Consider the following 12,277-nt stretch of genomic DNA (forward strand, 5'->3'; position numbering starts at 1 on the left):
TAAGTAATCATATGACAAAATCTATATATGTTGCTGTTATGAGAATAATCATGATGCCTTCATGTCCGTATTTTATTTTTATTGACGCCTCTACCTCTAAACATCAGGACATATTTATTGTTATCGGCTTTTCGCTTGAGGACAAGCGAGGTCTAAGCTTGGGGGAGTTGATACGTCCATTTTGCATCATGCTTTTATATCGATATTTATTGCATTATGGACTGTTATTTCACTTTATGTCACAATACTTATGGCTATTCTCTCTTATTTTACAAGGTTTACATAAGGAGGGAGAATGCCGGCAGCTAGAGTTCTGGGCTGGAAAAGGAGCAAATATTAGAGACCTATTCTGCGCAAGTCCAAAAGTCCTGAAACTTCACGGGACATCTTAAAAGAAACAAAGAAAAATCCTTGCCAAAGATGAAGGCCAGGGGGACCACACCCTTCTCACGAGGGTCCCCCCCCCTAGGGCGCGCCCCCTACCTTGGGCCCCCTGGTGGCTCTCCGACGTCCATCTTTTCCTATATGAGGTCTTTCGATGAGAAAAACAATAAGGAGGAACTTTTCGGGACGAGACTCCGCCGCCACGAGGCGGAACCTTGGCGAAACCAATCTAGAGCTCCGGCAGTGCTGTTCTGCCAGGGATACTTCCCTCCGGGAGGGGGAAATCATCACCATCGTCATCACCAACGCTTCTCTCATCGGGAGAGGGCAATCTCCATCAACATCTTCACCAGCACCATCTCATCTCCAAACCCTAGTTCATCTCTTGTATCCAATTCTTGTCTCAAAGTCTAGGATTGGTGCTAGTAGGTTGCTAGTAGTGTTGATTACTCCTTGTAGTTGATGCTAGTTGGTTTATTTGGTGGAAGATCATATGTTCAGATCCTATATGCATATTATTACCCCTCTGATTATGAACATGAATATTCTTTGTGAGTAATTACATTCGTTCCTGAGGACAAGGGAGAAGTCTTGCTATGAGTAGTCATGTGAATTTGGTATTCGTTTGATATTTTGGTAAGATGTATGTTGTCTAGCCTCTAGTGGTGTTATGTGAACATCGACTACATAACACTTCACCATTATTTGGGCCTAGAGGAAGGCATTGGGAAGTAATAAGTAGATGATGGGTTGCTAGAGTGACAGAAGCTTAAACCCTAGTTTATGTGTTGCTTCGTAAGGGGCTGATTTGGATCCATATGTTTCATGCTATGGTTAGGTTTACCTTAATACTTTTGTTGTAGTTGCGGATGCTTGCAATAGAGGTTAATCATCAGTGGGATGCTTGTTCAAGTAAGAACAACACCCAAGCACCGGTCCACCCACATATCAAATTATCAATGTATCGAACGCGAATCATATGAACGTGATGAAAACTAGCTTGACGATATTCCCATGTGTCCTCGGGAGCGCTTTTCCTAGTATAAGAGTTTGTTTCGGCTTGTCCTTTGCTACAAAAGGATTGGGCCACCTTGCTGCACTTTATTTACTTTTGTTACTTGTTGCTCGTTACAATCTATCTTATCACAAAACTATTTGTTACCACTTATTTCAGTACTTGCAGAGAATACCTTGCTGAAAACCGCTTATCATTTCCTTCTGCTCCTCGTTGGGTTCGACACTCTTACTTATCGAAAGGACTACGATAGATCACCTATACTTGTGGGTCATCATGCCCCTACCTAGCGCGCCAAATGTCGAATTCAGGGCTCCACAGACCCAAGAGAGGTTCGAGCTCTAGGGCGTGTGCAAAGAACTCAACCTCACCAGCCAGCCAGTTCGTCGCTCCCATGTCATAGCTCGATGAACAAGGAAGAAAACAGACACAACAGTTTACCTAGGTTCGGGCCACCATGTGGTGTAATACCCTACTCCTGCTTTGGTGTGGATTGGCCTCACGAGGGGCTGAGGATGAACTAGTACAGAGGGAGAACAACCTCACGAGGTCTGTTCTAGTGCGAGTGTGAGTAAGAGAAGTCTCTCCCCTTCTATGGTGGTGGCTAAGCTATATTTATAGTAGCCTTGGTCCTCTTCCTCCAAATGAAGGCGGGAAGGGATCCCAAAGTGGCCAATTTTGAAGGGGGGCAGGAAGTACATCCTATCCTGATGAAAGGTGGTCTTCTCCTACAAAGCTTTCGATTGTGATGTCGGGGTGGGTTCGGTGATGACATCCATTATGTCGTCCTGGTGGTCTTGGTATTGTTGCACGGGAATGGAAACCTTCGGCTGATTCTTCAGGACCTCGCGCATGCACTTGCCTCCTTAACAGCAAAGAGGAAACCAGTTGCTCTACACCCGCTGGCGCCCGCCTGGCCTTGATCGTCATGGCTGGCGTCACCTCAACCTCATGAGGTGGGCGCATGCATAGGAACCTCTGCTCCTCGGGATCCACCCTGAGGAGGACGCTCACTTCGGAGGTCTTGATGTCGTCTGCCTCATGAGGCTTGGCCCCTCGCGAGGGTCTTGTCTTGCTGGTGTCAAAGATGGGCCATACCAGGCCATCGATGCAGCCACACGGCGGGCTGTAGGCAGGCAAGTTTGGGTACCCTGGTTCCCAGAACGTTGATAGTTCAATATTGCGGTGTCCTCACCAAGTGACTGTAGGTGTAGCGAGGCATGTATTGTATTGTTGCCATTAAGGATAAAACGATGCGGTTTATTCATATTGATTGGGTTTACTTTGTCGACATCATGTCATCTTGCTTAAAGAGTTACTCTATTTTTCATGACCTTAATACCATAGATGCATGTTGGATAGCGGTCGATTGGTGGAGTAATAGTAGTAGATGCAGGCAGGAATTGATCTACTTGTCACGGATGTGATGCCTATACGTGTGGTCATTGGCATGAATAACGTCATAACTATGCACTTTTCTATCAATTTCCCAACTGTAATTTGTTTACCCATGGTATGCTATGTGTTCGAGAGAGAAGCCTCTAGTGAAAACTATGCCCCCGGGGTCTACTTTTATCGTATTATAAAAAAAATACCTTGCTACAATTATTTGTTGTTATTTTGTTTTACTTTTCTTTTTATCTATCTATCACTATCAGAATTAATCCTTGCAAATAACGAGTTCAAGGGGATTGACAACCCTCTTGGCCGTGTTGGGTGCAAGTATTTGCTTTTGTGTGTGTAGGTACTGAAGACGGGAAATTGTGTAGTTATCCTCTTGGTTCGATAACCTTGATTCTCACTAAGGGAAATACGTATCTCTCCTGTACTGCTTCACCCCTCCTCTTCGGGGAAATCCTAACATGGTTTACATGTAGCAGGGCGTAGAATGACCCCTATTTTCACGACTCTATCTCCAGGGCTAATGTCAAGCCAAAGTAACTGAAGCCCTGAAGGGGTTGGAGGATGGCCCTGCCACAGGAAGGGGTCTTTCCATCCTTGAGGTGGGGAATCCCTTCTAAGAAGTACCAGAAAAGGCTGAAGTGGGGGCCAAATGCCTAAGAAACACTCGCAAAGGGCCATGAAGCAAGAGAGGTGCGGGACACCACTCAGGGTTAGGTGATGCAGTGGAAGCCCGTAGAAGGCCAGCACATCCTTGGTAAAGGAATTAAGTGGAAACCTCATTCGGGCGATGGATGAATGCTACATGCATCACCTGGTTCCAACATAATGGTCGCGGGACCTTATCTCTTGATCGAGGCACCATCTAGCCCATATTGATGAACTCCGGAAGGTGCCCCATCATTACCAATTGCTCCAACTGGGATGGCAAGATGGAGGAGCGCTCCCAATCGCTAACCCACTCGGGCAGATGAGGAAGGCATGGCAATGTGGCCTCAAGCAGGTCACCTTGACCGGGTTTTTCTCCAGAGATGGAAGGGGTGAAAGCCATGACTCTTCGATAGAGAGAGGCGTGGATGCCGTCGATCTAGAGGGAGCCAGCGGAAGACCTGGCGGTGGAGAAGAGGGGCCAAGCAGGACCCAATGTGACCATTCAGCCGTCATATTTAAATAGGCTAGCATACAAACCATGCCTGAGACGGCGCCTGTGCGGGTGGTGGTCTGGCCCGTGGAGCTTTTGAGCCCTATCACCCAGGAAAAATCACCAATACTACTCGTAAGGAGGAGGAAATTGCCCTATGACGACTCAAGAGGCCGAACGCATGAAGAGAGGAGCCCGACGGAGGTCTCAAAGCCCGAATGCTCGCAACCTCCACCACACTGGGGGGCTACTGGCGGGGTCCTAAACCCAGGGTACCTAATGTAAAGGATACCAACCTCGACCTTTACCAGGGCCCACTAGGCTCAAGGTGCATCTGGTAAACCTAAGAAAGCGAAGGCGATGAGCGACAAGCGTGTTCCCCAAGATAGAGGGTGGTGCCAAACTGATCTAATCTACCCTCCCTGTGTAAACCCTAGGCATCTCCTGTCTATATAAAGGGAGGCCTAGGTCCTCATTAGATATCCAATCGATAACTCAACTTCTAGTAGACATCTCAAACACAATTGTAATCATCTGCACAAGGTATCCCCTTGTGACGCCCCGAGTCCGATGCTCCAGATGCCTTCCTTTTCTTTTCGTTGTTATCGTGTGTTTATTTTGTTTGTTGCATTATCATAATTATTTTGCATATTTCATTCCTCTATGTTGAGTGCCTTTGTCACATTTTCTCTTCTTGCATCATGTTCATCATTGGTTATATTGCATTGCCATGCCCATCTCTTGCCATATTGCATTATGTTGTTGCCGTGATGGTCTCTTTCCGGCAGAGCTCGGGAAGTGAACACGGTCTTGTGTTATGCTTGAATGTAAGTAGTTTCAGGATCACTTCTTGATCACTTCTAGCTTCTTGCCGTTGCGTTGCTTCTCTTCTCGCTCTTATTTGCGTATGTTAGCCACCATATATGCTTAGTGCTTGCTGCAGCTCCACCTACTTACCTTACCCTACCCATAAGCTTAAATAGTCTTGATCTCGCGGGTGTGAGATTATTGAGTCCTCGTGGCTCACAGATACTTCCAAACAGTTGCAAGTGCTGATGATACCAGTGCAGGTGATGCTACCAAACTCAAGTGGGAGTTCGACGAGGATCCGGGTCGTTACTACGTTTCATTTCCTGATGATCAGTAGTGGAGCCCAGTTGGGACGATCGGGGATCTAGCATTTGGGGTTGTCTTCCTTTATTTTGGTTCCGTAGTCAGACCTTTGATTGTACTCTGGATGATGTATGTTTAACTTGTTGTATTGTGTGAAGTGGCGATTGTAAGCCAACTCTGTATCCCTTTCTTATTCAGTAGATGGGATTGTGTGAAGATTACCCCTCTTGCAACAAAACTACCATGCGGCTATGCCTCTAAGTCGGGCCCCGACACGTGGGAGATATAGCCGCATTGTGGGTGTTACACCCCTCACCATGAATAACAAGACAAAGCAGGATGTAGGGTATTACTCTTTGAAGGCCCGAACCTGGGTAGATTGTGTGTGCAGACTCCATTCGGATACTTCATGTCTTGTCATGAACCCTACCGAGGGATCTTACGGGAATTTACTCTATCACCTATCATCATTCTCTTTCCCATCCAAAGTGCTGAGTCCATGGCTCATGATCAGGTATCTAGTGGACTTGAAACTGCTAAAGCGAGAAAAAGTACAAAAAAATTGCTTGGTTTGGCACCGGGGTGTTCGTGATTTATACTTTACGCTAGGAAGACCGAGTTATGCCATGCTTACATGATCAAATGAGTAGGAACAACATTCTTCAGCATTGTTTATTTTGAAGAGTAATGATTATTTTCTGGCATACTTTATATTATCGTTGCGATATCTATTAAATCATCACTTCTCAACATTCATACCCAAAAGTATTACAGGATTAAGATATGTTAGGTAGCATTTCAAATCAAAAATTATAATTTCTATCATTTACCTACTCGTGCAAGAGCAGGAATTAAGCTTGGGGATGCTGATACATCTCCAATGTATCTATTATTTTTTATTGTTTCATGCTAATATGTTACCAATCGTGTATGCTTATAGGCCATTTTATATCATTTTTAGGACCTAACCTATTGACTCATTGCCAAGTGCCAGTTCCTGTTTTTTTCCTATTTCTTTGTTTTGCAGAAAAACCGTACCAAACGAGGTACAAACACGATGAAATGTTACAGTGATTTTTTTTGGACCAAAAGAGATCCTAGAAGCTTCGCGGATGCACCAGAGCATATTCGAGGGGGGCACAAGCTCAGGTAGCGCACCCTTAGGGGGCATTCCATGTGAGCTTGTGGGTCCCACGAGGCCCTGTTTGACCTAATGTTAGTGTTATAAATTCTCTAAAATCGAGAGATCCCCAAAGCGAGACCCGAAACAATTTTATCACTGCCGCAAGCCTATGTTCTTCCGCCGGTACTCTTCTATCATGGAGGCCATCTTCATCAACCTTGCTTCCTCCATGATGATGTGTGAGTAGTTCCCACAAGACCTACTGGTCCATAGCAGTAGCTACATGGATCTCTCGCTCTCTCTCTCTCTCTCTCTCTCTCTCTTCGATCTTCAATACAATGATCTCTTAGCAGATCAATCTGATGTAATTCTTGTGGTGTGTTTGTTCGGATCTGATGAATTATAGGTTTATTTAGATTATTAATTGAAATTAACAGTCTTTTCTGAGATTTATAATGTGTGATTTTATAGCCTTGTATTTCTCTCTGATCTATCTATCTCTTTTGGCCAATTAGATTGATTTATCTTTAGTGGGAGAGGTGCTTGGTAGTAGGTTCAATCTTGTGTTGTCCTTACTATATGACAGGTGGAGTTGCAAGGCATGTATTTGTATTGTTGCTACTAAGGGTAAATTCAATCATATTAATTGATTTTACTTTGTCTACATTATGTCAGCATGCTCTAAGCATTACTTTGTTTGTTATGAACTTAATACCTTAAGACGCATGTTGAATAGCGGTCAAGGGGTGGAGTAATAGTAGTAGATTTAATAAGATTAATTGTCTACTTGTCTCGGATGTAATGCCTATGTATTGATCATGCCATGAATATCATCATAACTACGCACTATTCTATCAACTTCCCAATAGTAATTTGTCTACCCACCATACTATGCTCATGAGAGAGATGCCTCTAGTGAACGCTACAGTCCCTTGGTCCGTTCACTTTATATTTACTAAAGACCTAAAAAATACTTGCTGCAATTTATTTAATTCTATTTCTTTTTATATTTATCTATTTACCACTATTTGAGTTAATCCTTGCAATTAATAAGTACAAGGGGATTGACAACCCTCATGCCCATGTTAGGTGCAAGTATTTGTTGTGTGTCTGTGTGTGTGTGCATGTGTGTGTGCAGGTACTACTTACCTTTATTTGCCCGCATTCCCTACCGATTCGTTAAACATTGGTTCTTAACTGAGGGAAATACTATCTACTACTGTACTACATCACCCTTCGTCTTCGGATAAATCCCAACGCCTATCACAAGTAACACGCTGATACATCTCCAACGTATCTATAATTTTTGATTGTTTCATGTTGTTATATTATCATTCTTGGATGTTTTACAATCATTTCATAGCAACTTTGTATCATTTTTTGGGACTAACCTATTGACATAGTGCCCAATGCTAGTTGTTGTGTTTTGCTTGTTTTTTACATCGTAAAAAATCAATACCAAATGGAGTCCAACGCAGCGAAACTTTTTGGAGAATTTTTATGGACCAGAAACCCCAGGATGGGCCATAGAAGTACCAGAGGGGAGGCCCGAGGTGGGCACAACCCACCAGAGTGCGCCCAGGAGCCGAGGCGCGCCCTAGGGGGTTATGCCCCCCTTGGTGGCCTCTCGCACCGCCTCTTCACCCTATAAATCCCCAAATATTCCAGAAACCCTAGGGGAGTCGACAAAACACAATTCTAGTCGCCGCAAGTTCCAGAACCACGAGATCCAATCTAGACACCATCACGGAGGGGTTTTGTAACACCCTCAATGCGACTATAGCTCCCACGTGTCGAGGCACGACTTAGAGACATAATCGCATTGAAGGCATATGTCGCAAGGTAATCTTTACACATCCCATGTAATATAATAATAAAGGGGAGATAACATAGTTGGCTTACACTCGCCATGTCAATCAAGGTACATAAATAACATTACATCATCCAAAACACTCATGGCCCGACTACGGCGCCAAAATAAAAGATAACCCAACATGCGACATGGTCCCGATCACCCCCAACTGGGCACCACTACTGATCATCAGGAAAGGAAACATAATAACGTTGAGAGTCCTCGTCGAACTCCCACTTGAGCTCGAGCGCGTCACCTGGAGCGAAATCATCAGGCCCTGCATCTGGTGTAATAGTAAACAGTGAGCCACAGGGACTCAGCAATCTCGCACCCTCGCGATCAAGACTATTAAAGCTTATAGGAAAGGCAAGGTAAATATAAGTGGAGCTGCAGCAAGCGACTAGCATATATGGTGGCTATCCTGTTCACAAAAGAGAGCGAGAAGAGGAGGCAAAGCGCAAGCGAGAAACTAGAGAACAACCTGCGCAAGCATTACTCCAACACCGTGTCCACTTCCCAGACTCCGCCGAGAAGAGGTCATCACGGTAACACACTCAGTTCATTCATTTTAATTAAGTTAAGGTTCAAGTTATCTACAACCGAACATTAACAAATTCCCATCTGCCCATAACCGCGGGCACGGCTTTTGAAAGTTCAAATCCCTGCAGGGGAGTCCCAACTTAGCCCATGACAAGCTCTCACGGTCAACGAAGGAATAGACCTCCTCCCAAGACGTTCCGATCAGACTCGGTATCTCGGTTCTTCAAGACACTTCGACAGGTTAAAACAAGACCAGAAACACCGCCCGAATGTGCCGACAAATCCTGATAGGAGCTGCACATATCTCATTCTCAGGGCACACTCGGATGAGCCAGACGTCGGGTAGGCCAGCCGAGAGTTACCCCTGGTAGCCCCGGACATCGCTCGGTTGGACCAACACTCAGAGGAGCACTGGCCCGGGGGGGCTAAATAAGATGACCCTCGGGCTCCGGAAACCCAAGGGAAAAGAGGCTAGGTGGCAAATGGTAAAACCAAGGTTGGGCATTGCTGGAATAGCTTTAATCAAGGCGAACTATCAAGGGGTTCCCATTATAACCCAACCGCGTAAGGAACGCAAAATCCGGGAACATAACACCGATATGACGGAAACTAGGGCGGCAAGAGTGGAACAAAACACTAGGCGAGAGGCCGAGCCTTCCACCCTTTACCAAGTATATAGATGCATTAAGATAACAAGATAATATAATGATATCCCAACAAGTAAATAAATGTACCAACAAGGAACGACCTCCAATCTTCACCTGCAACTAGCAACGCTATAAGAGGGGTTGAGCAAAGCGGTAACATAGCCAATCAACGGTTTGCATAGGACATGGTGGGTTAGAGGTTTGACATGGCAATTTGGGAGGCTTGAAAGCAAGTGGTAGGCATCGTAGCATTGGCATAGCAAAAGAGCGAGCAAACTAGCATAGCAAAGATAGTAGTGATTTCGAGGGTATGATCATCTTGCCTGCAAAGTTGTCAGAGTTGACTGGATCCTCGAAAGCAAACTCAACGGGCTCCTCGTTAGCGAACTCGTCTCCCGGCTCTACCCAAACAAGACAAACAAGCAATAATGACACAATCAACCACATGCAAGGATCAACCAATATGATGCAAAGATGATATGCTATGCGGGATGCGATGCGGGATGCATATGCAAGATTTGACAAGGAATGCATGAACCTGGCCTCAACTTGGAAATCCAAGTGTGCCACTGGAAAGATGAGATGAAATCGCTTCAAAACGATATAAAGATCACCGGAATCGGAGTTACGGTTTGGAAATGGCAAGCAAAACAAATATGACACCGGTCTGCGATTTACAGCAAGTAGCCAACTAAATGCAATGAGATGAACATGATACCGCACCCAAACATGACAAAAAAATACATGGAAGGGTTGCACTCACGATGCTTAACAAAAGTCTAGCACTGAGCTACGGCCAATTCATCCATTAACAGGTTCAAACAAGCATGGCAAAAATGCATATGGCAAACAGATCTCAGACTTAGTGAAATTAACACTTGTCTGGAATTTCAGATCAGGTAGCTCTCTTCGGAGCAATAAAACTACATGCTACAGGACCTGAACATGGCAAAGTAAAGCATGGCATGGAGCTACTCAAAGATATTAACAAAAGTCCCTTAGTGACCTTGAGCCAAAAGGGATTAGAAAATACAATTGCAAGCATGTGAACATGGCAAAAACATAATCAGTTCTCAGACTTAGTGAAAACTGGAGCATGCTGAAAACAGATATCAAGTAGGCATGTTTACAAGCTCGATGCACTCACTACGGAGCAAGTCATGAAAAACTAAGCATACATCTATCAAGAACACACAAAATGCAAGCTAGACATGGCAAGAACAATAGCATAGCATGCATGGGTCAACTACAACATCCTCGGCAAAATTGCAAACAAGTTGACAATCTGCCCAGATTCACAAAGTAGCAAAAGTAGAGCTCGATTGACTCAAGCTAGGGTGCTCCATAATTGCAAAAAAAGACATGGATGGATAGAGCACTACAAGATTAACAAAACATCCTTACTGATCATCCTCAAAAGAGGCACGGATCACTAGGAAACAACATGAACATATGACAACATGAGATAAACAGCTCAAGGACTTAGTGGAATTGCTAAGTCCCTGAAATCAGAACTACCAAGTGCCTCACTTCGCAAGCTTGTGCTAGTCACCACACGCATCACAAAAATACATGGGTTGCACCTCTGGAAAGATGACAAAACCCTTAACAAAACATATGTAGAGCTCATGGGCATATCATGCACACAATAATCATGGCAAAAATGACAAATATGCAAATGGAGTAGCAGATCTGACAATTATCTCAAGTAGCCCTCTTCTAACAGCATTTCGGGCATCAAGATGAACTCAAATGAAAATGATATAATGGAATGAAATGATGTACTCTCTGAGATGAACATTTTGATATGCTATATGCCCAAATCGGAGCTACGGATACAAAGATATGATGCTATGAACATGAGCACATGGATCTGAAATCTCAGGACTTGGGAAAAAAACGGGGTCAACCCTAATATTTCCAGATCTGGATCGGGGCACGCGGATCGAGGTTCGACGCCGTCCTCGCCGGAGTTGAAGACGACGGCGGCTGGAGATGGTGGAGCTGCCGGGGACAGGGGAGGCGGTGGCTGGCGAGAAGCAGCGCGGCTACCGGCGCCGTTGAACGTGGGCGGTGGCGAGGCAAGGTTCGGCGGCCGGAGCGGGGCGGCTGCCGGCGCCGGTGAACGTGGACAGCGGCAAGGCAAGGTTTGGCGGCGCGCGCGGTGGATCGGGCAGCGGGGTAGGCGAGGAGGCGTGGGCGTGGATCGGAGGCGGCTTGGGCCGGGGGGGCCGGCTCCGGGCTCCCGCGGGCCGCGGTGGTGGGCGACGTGGTGGCGACAGGTGGCGGCGCCTCAGTGGCCACGGGCGGTGGCGGTGGCTTGTCCGGCTGGATCGGACATGTCCGGCGCGGTGCGAGCGGATTTTTAGGGTTAGGGACGAGGGGGAGATCCGGATTCGGAGGAGGGGTCTATTTATAGGCATAGAGGGAGCTAGGAGAGTCTAAATGAGGTGCGGTTTTCGGCCACGCGATCGTGATCGAACGCTCTAGATGATGGAGAAGGGTTTGGTGGGTTTTGGGCCAAATTGGAGGGGTGTTTGGCTGCAACACACACGAGGCCTTTTTAGCCCCTCGGTTAACCGTTGGAGTATCAAACGAAGTCCAAATGATACGAAACTTGACAGGCGGTCTACCGGTAGTAAATCAAGGCCTCTTGGCAAGTCCCGGTCCAATCCGGAAATGTTTAATCCCCACACACGAAAGAAAGCTAGAAATGACCACCGGAGGAGAACGAAGCGCCGGAATGCAAAGCGGACAACGGGGAAAATGCTCGAATGCATGAGACAAACACATATGCAAATGCAATGCACAAGATGACATGATATGAGATGCATGACAATGACAACAACACACGGAGACAAAAACCCGAACCCAAGAAAATAAAATAACTTAACGTCGAAAACGGCAAGAGTTGGAGTATAAATTGGGAAAGTCATATCCGGGGTGTTACAGGTTCATCATCCTCATTGGTGCCTCTCCGATGATGTGTGAGTAGTTCACCATAGACCTACGGGTTCGTAGGCGGTAGCTAGATGGCTTCCTCTCTCTCTCTCTCTCTCTC

This window comes from Triticum dicoccoides, chromosome 4A (assembly GCF_002162155.2).
Source record: "Triticum dicoccoides isolate Atlit2015 ecotype Zavitan chromosome 4A, WEW_v2.0, whole genome shotgun sequence".
Classification (NCBI taxonomy): Eukaryota; Viridiplantae; Streptophyta; class Magnoliopsida; order Poales; family Poaceae; genus Triticum; species Triticum dicoccoides.